A 14043-nucleotide genomic window follows, 5' to 3' on the forward strand; every position below is an offset into this window, starting at 1 on the left:
GTTGGGATGAAATGGAGGAGGAGAAGGGAGAGGAATGGGGAGTGACTGCTAATGTGTATGGAATTTCTTTTAGGAGTGTTAAAAATACTCTAAAATTAGATTGTGGTGTTGGTTGCAAAACACTGAACTCCACACATTAAATGAGTGGATTTTATGGTATGTGAAATATGTGTTAATAAAATTGCTTTCAGAAATACATAGTTATGATAAAAACTTAGCCTTATGCTAAAGAAAAATAAATTCCCAGACACCAACCAAAATGAAGAATTGATGCATTGGAACTATGGTGCTGGAGAAGACTCCTGAGAGTCCCTTGGACAGCAAGTAAATCAAGCCAGTCAACAGTAAAGGAAAATCAGTCCTAAATATCCATTGGAAGGACTGATGCTGAAGCTGAAACTTCAATACTTTGACAATCTGATACAAAGAGCCAACTCATTGGAAAAGACCCTGATGCTGGGAAAGATGGAGGGCAAGAGGAGAAGGGGGCAACAGAGAATGAGATGGTTGGATGGCATCACCAACTCAATGGACAAAATTTTGAGCAAACTCCGGGAGATAGTGAAGAACAGCGAAGCCTAGTGTGCTGCAGTCCCATGGGTTCACAAAAAATCAGACATGACTTAGTGACAGAACAACAACCAAAAAGAACAAAATAAGGCAAAAACAAGAGAAAACTGTATTCCCTACTCCAAACCACAGATTCTTAACTGGGTTTAGAGACAGGCAAGAATGACAGCTTGAACTCAATCCAAAGTTGCTTTCACTTTAGCCTTCTCACAAAGTAATACTTAAACAGGATAGAGAGTATAAATGAGGAAGAATGCAAGAGGGTTGGTTTGGCTTCCTATTGACCCTTTGTATGTCCTGGGTGCACATCCAAAAGTTAGTGGTCTTGACAGTCCACACAGATTAGATATTGTAGGTCAGAGGAATACAAAACTGTAAATTTCCTGTTTATTTTATTATAACGCATCAGGGTCTTTTCTAATGAGTCAGTTCTTTGCATCAGGGGGCCAAAGTATTGGAGTTTCAGCTTCAACATCAGTCTTTCCAATGAATTTTCAGGACTGATTTCCTTTAGGATTGACTGGTTTGATCTCCTTGCAGTCCAAGGAACTCTCAAAAATCTTCCCCAACACCACAGTTCAAAAGCATCACTTCTTCAGCACTCAGCTTTCTTTATAGTCCAACTCTCACAGCCATACATGACTACTGGAAAAACCATAACTTTGACTAGATAGAATTTTGTTGGCAAAGTAATATCTCTGCTTTTTCATATGCTGTCTAGGTTGGTCATAGCTTTTCTTCCAAAGCAGCAAGTGTCTTTTAATTTCATGGCTGCAGTCACCATCTGCAGTGATTTTGGAACCCAAGAAAATAGTCTGTCACTGTTTCCATTTTTTCCCCATCTATTTGCCATGAAGTGATTACAACATGTTAGAAATGTGAAAACCAGTCTCAGCTTGCAGGCCGTAGAAAAGACAGGCCGTGCCATCATTTGCTGACACAATACTAGGCATGGGAGAGGGAGATTAGGTAGGTGGTGACCTTACAACACAGGAAGAAACATCATTTTAAGAAAAAGATTTTGAATTAAATTTTGGGCATGTTGAGTTTAAGAGATCTTTGGATCAGCAAAGTGAAGTTGTCCAGTAAGTGCTTGGAGATATGTGTGAGGATTTTGGACAGTTAGAGGCATACAGTTTGAAATTTTCAGCATCAAGATAACAGATGAAAGAGGTTATGAAAAGCATGCAGAGTAAGAAGAGAATCAATAACTCCAACAAGAGATGGCTAGGAAGAGAAGCATAAGAGAAAGTTCTGTGTTCCTCTTTCCAACTCAGGCAAGGGAAATATGGAGAGTTGAGGACATTATAAAATGTAACCAAAAGGAGGAGATTTTTGAAGTATGAGGAAAAAAATCCAATGACTAAAAATAAAACAAAAAATTTTTAATTAAAATAAATCTATAAGTTAAATTACATGAAGAGAGGTAATTGCTTTGAGTGAAAATGCTCAAGCAAAGTGTTTAAAATGAGAAGCAGGTCTAGAGAGAACCCTGTGGTGACGATCAGTGTTCAATGTCAGAGATGAGAGAGGAGCCAATCAAGATTTTTATTTGCTTAAATAAAAACTATTCTTGTCAATTTATAAAAAAAAAAAAAAAAAAGTGACTGTTGGGCACTTAAGCAGGGAAAGGATTTATTGTGTGTATCTCACAGAACCAAAAAGAAACTGTTTGAACAATCAGTCAGTCAGAGGGGGAAAGGAACTGGGCAATTACAGGAACCTCAGCCTAAAAGATTCATTTACTTTCTCTTGGGAGGATAGAAGTAATGGGACTGGATTACTATCAGTGATTCCCTCTTCCTGTCTTCATTCCAGATGTCATAATTCATTTAGTATGCATCTGATGGTTCAGCTTGGGTCAGATTTCTAATCCTGAAACAATTAGTTATGACCAGGAAAGCTGGGTCCTCTAGCATAGAAACTCACCAACATTGTATATCTAATACCATATATGAGATAAACAAAGAAATGTGAGCTGGTCAGCTGCCCAAAATGGGAACTCCTATCAGGAGCCTCTGAATAAATGGTGTAAGAGACTAGAAGGGAACTAAGAAGGCTTAATACTTAGGAAAACTGACAACAGAGAAGGCAACTTGAAGAAAGAATAGCTATCAGTACCAAACAGTGCAGAGACTGAGTAAGATAGGGACTGAAAAATATTTTGTCAATTTCAGTATGACAGAGGCAGAAACCAGATTGCTCTGAGTTGACAAGTGAGGGATGAAAACGTAAGATTAAGAAATATGGGCTGCTATTTTAAGATGCTGGGCTATGAAGGGAAGGGGATCCTAAGGAGGGTTTTGTTGGTTTGTAACTTAAACATGTTTAAAGTCAGCTGAAAGGGATATTGATGATGGTAGGAGTAGTTGATGGTAATTGATGGTGCAAAGCCCTGAAAAGTCATAAAAGGATATTTTAATGGGTGGATTTATTAAACAGATTGATTTAATTAATTATATTACCAAAATTTAGGAGAGCAGTGTCATATTAATTTAACTAGATAATCAATAATATTAACAGTTTAGGAGAAATTCTTCAACTTTTAATTTCTTTAGAAGCATCCATTTCAATACAAAATGCATGCAAAGTTCAAAACATTCTTGCCTAATTTTCAAGAGAGCTTCTCAAAAATATAATTGACATCTCTTAAACTGTTTATTATCCCCACTTGCCACCTAACACACCTGCTTTTTAAAAAGTGCTCCAATAACTTAAACTTTCTAATGCAGATGTATTGAAAGATAAAAACCATATGATTATCTCAATAGATGCAGAGAAAGCCTTTGACAAAATTCAACATGCATTTATTATAAAAACTCTCCAGAAAGCAGGAATAGAAAGAACATACCTCAATATAATAAAAGCTATATATGACAAACCCACTGCAAACATTATCCTCAATGGTGAAAAATTGAAAGCATTTCCCCTAAAGTCAGAAACAAGACAAGGGTGCCCACTCTCACCCTACGATTCAACATAGTTTTAGAAGTTTTGGCCACAGCAATCAAAGCAGAAAAAGAAATAAAAGGAACCCAGATAGGAAAAGAAGTAAAACTCTCACTGTTTGCAGATGACATGATCCTCTACATAGAAAACCCTAAAGACTCCACCAGAAAATTATTAGAGCTAATCAATGAATATAGCAAAGTTGCAGGATATAAAATCAACACAAAGAAACCCCTTGCATTCTTATATACTAACAATGAGAAAACAGTAAGAGAAATTAGGGAAACAATTCCATTCACCATTTCAACAAAAAGAATAAAATACTTAGGAATATATCTATCCAAAGAAACAAAAAACCTATATATAGAAAACTATAAAACAATGGTGAAAGAAATCAAAGAGGACACAAATAGATGGAGAAATATACCATGTTTGGGGGTTGGAAGGATCAATATAGTGAAAATGAGTATACTACACAAAGCAATCTATAGATTCAATGCAATCCCTATCAGGCTACAAATGGTATTTTTCACAGAACTAGAACAAATAATGTCACAATTTATATGGAAATACAAAAAACCTCGAATAGCCAAAGCAATCTTGAGAAAGAAGAATTGAACTGGAGGAATCAACCTACCTGACTTCAGACTCTACTACAAAGCCACAGTCATCAAGACAGTATGGTACTGGCACAAAGACAGAAATATAGATCGATGGAAGAAAATAGAAAGCCCAGAGATAAATCCATACACCGATGGACACCTTATCTTTGACAAAGGAGGCAAGAATATACCATGGAGAAAAGACACTCTCTTTAATAAGTGGTGCTGGGAAAACTGGTCAACCACTTGTAAAAGAATGAAACTAGAACACTTTCTAACACCATACAAAAAAATAAACTCAAAATGGATTAAAGATCTAAATGTAAGACCAGAAACTATAAAACTCCTAGAGGAAAACATAGGCAAAACACTCTCCGACATAATTCACAGCAGGATCCTCTATGACCCACCTCACAGAGTAATGGAAATAAAAGCAAAAATAAACAAATGGACCTAATTAAACTTAAAAGCTTTTGCACAACGAAGGAAACTATAAGCAAGGTGAAAAGACAGCCTTCAGAATAGGAGAAAATAATAACAAACGAAGCAACTGACAAAGAATTAATCTCAAAAATGTACAAGCAACTCATGCAGCTCAATTCCAGAAAAATAAACAACCCAATCAAAAAATGGGCCAAAGAACTAAACAGACATTTCTCCAAAGAAGACATACAGATGGCTAACAAACACATGAAAAGATGCTCAACATCACTCATTATCAGAGAAATGCAACTCAAAACCACAATGAAGTACTGTCTCATGCCAGTCAGAATGGCTGCCATCAAGAAGTCTACAAACAATAAATGCTGGAGAGGGTGTTACACTGTTGGTGGGAATGCAAACTAGTACAGCCACTACAGAGAACAGTGTGGAGATTCCTTAAAAAACTGGAAATAGAACTGCCACATGACCCAGCAATCCCACTGCTGGGCATACACATCAAGAAAACCAGAATTGAAAAAGATATGTGTACTCCAGTGTTCATCACAACACTGTTTATAATAACCAGTACATGGAAGCAACCTAGATGTCCATCAGCAGACGAATGGATAAGAAAGCTGTGGTACATATACACAATGCAATATTACTCAGCCATTAAAAAGAATACATTTGAATCAGCTCTAATGAGGTGGACCAAACTGGAGCCTATTATACAGAGTGAAGTAAGTCAGAAAGGAAAACACCAATACACTAACACATATATATGAAATTTAGAAAGATGGTAACAATAACCCTATATGTGAGACAGCAAAAGAGACACAGATGTACAGAACAGTCTTTTGGACTCTGTGGGAGAGGGCAAGGATGGGATGATTTGGGAGAATAGCATTGAAACATGTATATTATCATATGTGAAATGGATCACCAGTCCAGGTTCAATGCATGAGACAGGGTGCTCGGGGCTGGTGCAGAGATGACCCAGAGGAATTGGGTGGAGAGGGAGGTGGGAGGGGAGTTCAGGATGGGGAATACATATACACCCATGGCAGATTCATGTCAATGTATGGCAAAACCACTACAATATTGTAAAGCAACTAGCCTCCATTATAATAAATAAATTTATTTGAAAAAAAGAATTTAAAGCTAAAAAAATAAAAAATAAAAAGTGCTCCAATAACTTAAACCTTCTAATGCAGATGTACTGTTTTTTCAAAATAACTAAGGTTTTACTGTACTTGAAAATTCATAAGTTACTCATAACCTCATGATTTGCAACATTATTTAGTTCTAATCTCAAAATTTATAATAATTTTATAACTTTTAAATCATGTGAAATATTAATTCCAAGCTATAAAAAATATTTAAATTAAACTCATTTTCAAATGTCTTGGTTTCACTGTTGTATTAAAGCAAGAGATGCTAGGATTGCATATTGAAGATTAAAAAGAATTATTAAAGTGAAAATAGTTTCTGGAAAGAGGTGCGCACTGAAAGATAAAGCAATGTAAATTTGGTGACTAAAGCATATGACAATTAATTCTGTTTGCTTGTCAAGTTACAACACTGTATTCTGAGAATAGAATAGGCTCCAGTTTGGTCCACCTCATTAGAGCTGATTCAAATGTATTCTTTTTAATGGCTGAGTAATATTGTATTATGTATATGTACCACAGCTTTCTTATCCATTCGTCTGCTGATGGACATCTAGGTTGATTCCATGTACTGGCTATTATAAACAGTGTTGTGATGAACACTGGAGTACACATATCTTTTTCAATTCTGGTTTCCTTGGTGTGTATGCCCAGCAGTGGGATTGCTGGGTCATGTGGCAGTTCTATTTCCAGTTTTTTAAGGAATCTCCACACTGTTCTCAGTATTCTGACTAATCCTGTCAATTTCAACTTCATATATCAGTTCAGTTCAGTTCAGTCACTCAGTCATTTCCGACTCTTGGTGACCCCATGAACCGCAACACTCCAGGCCTCCCTGTCCATCACCAACTACCAGAGTCCACCCAAACTCATGTCCATTGAGTCGGTGATGCCATCCAACCATCTAATCCTCTGTCGTCCCCTTTTCCTCCTGCCCTCAATCTTTCCCAGCATCAGGGTTTTTTCAAATGACTCAGCTCTTCACATCAGGTGGCCAAAGTATTGGAGTTTCAGCTTCAACATCAGTCCTTCCAATGAACACCCAGGACTGATCTGCCTTAGGATGGACTGGTTGGATCTCCTTGCAGTTCAACGGACTCTCAAGAGTCTTTTCCAACACCACAGTTCAAAAGCATCAATTCTTCAGCACTCAGCTTTCTTTATAGTCCAACTCTCACATCCATACATGACTACTGGAAAAACCATAGCCTTGACTAGACAGACTGCTGTTGGCAAAGTAATGTCTCTGCTTTTTAATATGCTGTCTAGGTTGGTCATAACTTTCCTTCCAAGGAGTAAGTGTCTCTTAATTTCTGGCTTTAATCACCACCTGCAGTAATTTTTGGAGCCCCAAAAAATAAAGTTAGTAACTGTTTCCCTATCTATTTGCCATGAAGTGATGGGACTGGACGCTATGATCTTAGTTTTCTGAATGTTTAGTTTTAAGCCAACTTTTTCACTCTCCTCTTTCACTTTCATCAAGAAGCCCTTTAATTCTTCTTCACTTTCTGCCATAAGGGTTGAGTCATCTGTATATCTGACATTATTGATATTTCCCCAGCAGTCTTGATTCCAGCTTGTGCTTCCTCCAGCCCAGCGTTTCTCATGATGTACTCTGCATAGAAGTTAAACAAGCAGTGTGACGATGTACAGCCTTGACATACTCCTTTTCCTATTTGGAACCAGTCTGTTGCTCCACGTCCAGTTCTAACTGTTGCTTCCTGACCTGCATACAGGTTGCTCAAGAGGCAGGTCAGGTGGTCTGATATGCCCATCTCTTTCAGAATTTCCCACAGTTTATTGTGATCCACACAGTCAAAGGCTTTGCCATAGTCAATAAAGCAGAAATAGATGTTTTTCTGGAACTCTCTTGCTTTTTTGATGATCCAGTGGATGCTGGCAATTTGATCTCTGGTTCCTCTGCCTTTCCTAAAACCAACTTGAGCATCTGGAAGTTCACAGTTCACGTATTGCTGAAGCCTGACTTGGAGAATTTTGAGCATTACTTTACTAGTGTGTGAGATGAGTGCAATTGTGCAGTAGCTTGAGCATTCTTTGGCATTGCCTTTCTTTGGGATTGGAATGAAAACTGACCTTTTCCAGTCCTGTGGCCACAGTGGAGTTCCAAGTTTTCTGACATATTGAGTGCAGCACTTTCACAGCATCATCTTTTAGAATTTGAAATAGCTCAACTGGAATTCCATCACCTACATTAGTTTTATTCATAGTGATGCTTCCTAAGGCCCACTCAACTTCACATTCCAGGATGTCTGGCTCTAGGTGAGTGTGAGTGATCACAACATCATGATTATCTGGGTCGTGAAGATCTTTTTTTGTACAGTTCTTCTGTGTATTCTTGCCACCTCTTCTTAATATCTTCTGCTTCTGTTTGGCCCATACCATTTCTGTCCTTTATTCTGCCCATCTTTGAATGAAATGTTCCCTTTGTGTCTCTGATTTTCTTGAAGAGATCTCTGGTCTTTCCCATTCTCTTGTTTTCTTCTATTTCTTTGCATTGATCACTGAGGAAGGTTTTCTTATCTCTCTTTCCTGTTCCTTGGAACTCTGCATTCAAATGGGTATAACTTTCCTTTTCTCTTTTGCTTTTCACTTCTCTTCTTTTCACAGCTATTTGTAAGGCCTCCTCAGACAGCCATTTTGCTTTTTTGCATTTCTTTTTCTTGGGGATGGTCTTGATTCCTGTCTTCTGTACAATGTCATGAACCTCCGTCCATAGTTCATCAGGCACTCTGTCTATCAGATCTAGTCCCTTCAATCTATTCCTCACTTCCACTGTATGGTCATAAGGGATTTGATCTAGGTCATACCTGAATGGTCTAGTGGTTTTCCCCACTTTCTTCAATTTAAGTCTGAATTTGGCAATAAGAAGTTCATGATCTGAGCCACAGTCAGCTCCTGGTCTTGTTTTTGCTGACTGTATAGAGTTTCTCCATCTTTGGCTGCAAAGAACATAATCAATCTGATTTTGGTGTTGACCATCTGGTGATGTCCATGTGTAGTCTTCTTTTGTGTTGTTGGGAAAGGGTGTTTGCTATGACCAGTGTGTTCTCTTGGTAAAACTCTATTAGCCTTTGCCCTGCTTCATTCTGTACTCCAAGGCCAAATTTGCCTGTTACTCCAGGTATTTCATGACTTCTTACTTTTCATTCCAGTCCCCTATAACAAAAAAGACATCTTTTTGGGGTGTTCTAAAACGTTCTAAAAGTTCTAAAACGTCTTATAGGTCTTCATAAAACCATTCAACTTCAGCTTCTTCAGCGTTACTGGTCGGGGCATAGACCTGGATTACCATGATATTGAATGGTTTGCCTTGGAAACGAACAGAAATCATTCTGTCATTTTTGAGATTGCATCCAAGTACTGTGTTTCGGACTCTTTTGTTGATCGTGATGGCTGCTCCATTTCTTCTAAGGGATTCCTGCCCACAGTAGTATATATAATGTTCATCTGAGTTAAATTCATCCATTCCAGTCCATCCTAGTTCCCTGATTCCTACAATGTGAACGCTCACTCTTGCCATCTCCTGTTTGGCCACTTCCAATTTGCCTTGATTCATGGACCTAACATTCCAGGTTCCTATGCAACATTGCTCTTTACAGCATCGGACCTTGCCTCTATCACCAGTCCCATCCACAATTGGGTGTTGTTTTTGCTTTAACTCCATCCCTTCATTCTTTCTGGAGTTATTTCTCCGCTGATCTCCAGCAGCATACTGGGCACCTACCGACCTGCGGAGTTCATCTTTCAGAGTCCTATTTTTTGCCTTTTCACACTGTTCATGGGGTTCTCAAAGCAAGAATACTGAAGTGGTTTGCCATTTCCTTCTCCAGTGGACCACATTCTGTCAGACCCCTCCACCATGACCCCTCCATCTTGGGTGGCCTCACACAGCATGGCTTAGTTTCATGGAGTTAGACAAGGCTGTGGTCCATGTGATCAGATTGGCTAGTTGTCTGTGAATGTGGTTTCAGTCTGTCAGCCCTCTGATGCCATCTCTCAGTGCCTACCATCTTACTTACTTACTTAACTTACTTACTTACTCGGACGTGGGGTATCTCTTCACAGCTGCTCTGGCAAAGCAGTATATATATATACTTCATATGTATATATACATACATAAATTTACTTACAGTGAAGTATTTTATATATTTTATGAAAGGGGATTTTAATAGCTATAATATGTTAATATGAGTACTTACTGGATGTATATCAATATTCCAGCTCATATAATTATGATAATCAGAACTTTCACAATAATTGGTAGAAAGCAATTATAGCCTTAACACCCCAAAAACTTTGGCCACCTGATGCTAAGAGCAGACTCATTCAAAAAGACCCTGGTGCTGGGAAAAATTGAAGGCAGGAGGAGAAGGGGATGACAGAAGATGAGATGGTTGGATGGCATCGCCAACTCATTGGACATGAGTTCGAGCCAGCTCTGGGAGTTAGTGAAGGACAGTGAAGCCTGGCTTGTTGCAGTCCATGGAATCACCAAGAGTCGGACACAACTGAGCAACTGAACACAATATCCCAAAAGAACTTACAATAGAATAAACAAAAGAGGTACTTATTTTAAAACTCTGTTCAAAGAAACATTGAAAAAAATATTAAAGTATGACTCAGTAACCAAGAAAGAAGGCTCAATATTGGAAATTAAAAAGGAAAAATAAGCAAATGTAGAGAAGATTGAAATAATATTATAAGAAAATACTTTATGCTCAAGAAGCTTTAAATTTGAGCAGAAATAATTTCCTAGTTAAGTTGAATTATCTAAAATTTTTTCAAGTAGAAGGAGAAAAATCTAAGTAGACCAATACCATAGAATAAACTGGAAATTCTACAAAAGATTTGTACACACCACAACCATAAGCCCTGCCCCCTCCAAGGACCAGACCATGAGGTTTTATAGGTGAGCTTTAACAAAGCTTTAAAGGACGGATAGATCATATACAAACAATTACAGGGTAGAGAAAAATAAAGTTTTAAAAATTATTTTGAAAGCTAACATAATCCTGACACCAAAACTTAATAAGTATAAAACAAGAAAAAGTAACAACAGAGCAATTTTACTGATTAATAAAGTACAAACACCCTAAATAAAATATTAGCAACTTATTCCAGAACTGCATTAAAAGAAAAAAAATAGGATAACCAACTAAGATTTATTCCAGGAATGGATAACTGACTTAACATTTCTAAATCTCTTGATATAATCACATGAATAAATTAATGAAGAAAATAATATGATTATTTCAATAGATGCTACAAATTAGTTGATAAAATTCAAAGCCAATTAAAATCCCTCATAAAACAGAATTAGAAAGTAACTTCCATGGGTGTGTGTGTGTGTGCGCACGCACTAAAGTCACTTCAGTCATGTCTGTCTCTGTGCGACCCCATGGATTGTAGCCTGCCAGGTTCCTCTGTTCATAGGATTCTTCAGGCAAGAATACTGAGTGGGTTGCCATGCCCTCCTCCAGGGGACCTTCCCAACCCAGGGATTGAACCGATGTCTCTTATGTCTCCTACATTGGCAGGCAGGTTCTTTACCACTAGTGCCACCTGGGAAGCCCCTTTTATATAGGTGTATATCAGAAATCAAAACGAAGCATTGCATCTAATGGGATATTCTCGTTATATTTGGGAATAAAATGAAGACATCTATAGTCTTCATAGTTATTAAACATTGTTTGGGAGTCCTACTCAACATTAGAAAAGAAAAAATGAGATATAAATATTATACAGGAAGAGGGAAAAATTGTCATTACCTCTGTTAAGAAAAATCAAATTAATCTGAAAATATACTTGATTTAATAATAAAAAAGATGGCAGTACAAAAGAGAAACAGAAATTACCTTTCCTACATATTAGCTATTCAGAAAATACAATAGAAAAAAATCTAACTCACAACAATAAAACTCAAAAACTCTGTAAGAATAACTTTTTTTAACAAATATGGTCAGCATATAAGAAAAGCAAAATCTAAACATTACCAAAGGACATAAAAAATGACTTTAATAAACTTACATTAAAACTCATAACCAAACTACTATTTACTTGCTGAATGTTAGGCACTGGCCTAAATTCTTTATTATGTCATTTATTCTTCTCAACAACTCCATTGAGTAGCTGTGTTTTTCTTCATTTTACAAGTGAAGACACTACAGATCACAGAGGACACATCATTTACCTAAAGACACATGGGCTTTAAGTGGCGAAGACAACATTCAACCCAGTTTTGTCTGGCTCAAGGCCTGAACTCTTAGTCACCATGTAATACTAAAGAGATTGAAAATTAAAATGGATGGAGGAACCAATCAGATAGCTTAAATAATTAAGGGGCAGAAAGGATAGTGTGGGGAAATCCAAGAATGTATGTCCTCCCTGAACTGGGCAACTGCTGCTCAGGCAATTGTTGATATGTGGAACTGTGAGCCCAGTATTGGCAGATTTTCCAATTCTTCAAAAGAAACTGAAAATCTGATGTGCATATACAATGTCTCATTTTCAAAACTTTAAAGAGGGCTGGGGTATTGAGTAATGATGGCAGTGAAAATGGCAGAGTATGGACAGAAATGGATATCTCCAGGGTCCTGTCCTTCTGTAGAAACAATGGGGAAATAAGTCAAAACAGTAAGTCAACTTTGTTGGGACTCTGGAAAGTAGACAAAGCTTTTCAGCAACCAAGTGAATGCTTAGTCAAGAAAGAGGGAACTTTAGGAAGAGTAGAAAATTATTGCAGCATTTTCACTTGTCCTTGCTCCCAGCTTTTCAACTCAGCCACAGTTTTGAAGATAGTAGTCCATGTTCACAGTATGGAACCATAGTCCCTGGTTCCACAGGAAGCAGAATGCACTCCGTTCTCAAAGAACTGTGTTTATCTTTTGTGATTTGTCTGAAGGCTACCTGAAGGACTGACACAGATGCCGAATGGATAGAATATCAAGACAGAAGATCAATAAGAAAATAAAAGACTTAAACAACACTATAAACCAACCAGACCTCACAGATATAAAGAACATTCCACCCAAAATAGCTGATAAATATTCTTTTTCAAGGAACATTCTCCAAGACAGAACTTATGTTAGTTACAAAACAAGTCAATGAATTTGAAAGACTGAAATCTTAAAAAGTATCTTCTCTGATACATGCCATGGAATGACACTAGAAATCAGTAACAGAATGAAAACTGGAAATTTCACAAATATTTTGAAATTAAAGCATACAGTTTAAAATAACCAATGGATGAGAAAATATTACAAAGGAAATATATACTTTGGGATGGATGAAAATACCTTGAGATGGATGGAAATAAAAACACAACATACCAAAACTTATGGGATACAGGGAACACTAAGGTCCAGAGGAAATTTAGAGCTGAAAATGCCTACATTAAAAAAGAAGAAATCTCAATTGATAACTTTACACCTTAAAGAACTATAAGGAGAAGAGCAAACTAAACTCAAACTAGAAGATGGAAGGAAATTCTATTCTAAAGAATTGAGGAGAGATAAATGAAATAGTGTATAGAAAAACAGAGAGTCAACAAAATGAAAATTTGATTCCTTGAAAAGATCAACAAAATTAACAAACCTTGAGCTAGACTGAACAAAAAAATGGAGTAGTAGTGAATAATTTAAGTCAGAATTGAAAGTGGGGATATTACTATCACCCTTATGGAAGTAAAAAGGATTATAAGAGAATAGTATGAACAACTGTATAGCAAAAAAGAGAGAGGGAGAGATAACCTAGATGAAATGGACACATTGTTAGAAACATATTATCAAAACTGACTCAAAATAATAGAAAATCTCAACAGATCTATAACGCATAAAGAGACTGAGCCAACAACAGCAAAAACAATATAATCAAAAATATAAAACTCTGTGGCAAACAAGGCAGAAAACTTTATTTGCAATTTATATAGTGAAGAATTAAACTTTTTAATACATAAAAAGCTCTCACAAATCAAAAAGGAAAAGACAAGGTAAGACTAGAAAATTTACCCCAAAAATCCAAGGTTATTAAACATGTAAAAAAGAATACAAATTAAAACAAAATTATATGTTTCACTTATCAGATAAGTGAAAATGAAAAGTATATACAGAACTAGACTCTGTATAGCATTCTCATAAATTACTGGTGCAGCTAGAGACTGGCCCAACTTTTCTGGAAGACATTTTTAAATATAGTACTTTCAAAGAACCAGAAAGAGCACATTTCCTTACCCAGGCAATTCCGCAACAGAAAACTTATCTCAAGGAAGAAATATAACAAGCTTGTAAAATGTTTGTACAATGACAGTCAAT

This window comes from Muntiacus reevesi, chromosome 8, assembly GCF_963930625.1.
Source record: "Muntiacus reevesi chromosome 8, mMunRee1.1, whole genome shotgun sequence".
Lineage (NCBI taxonomy): Eukaryota > Metazoa > Chordata > Mammalia > Artiodactyla > Cervidae > Muntiacus > Muntiacus reevesi.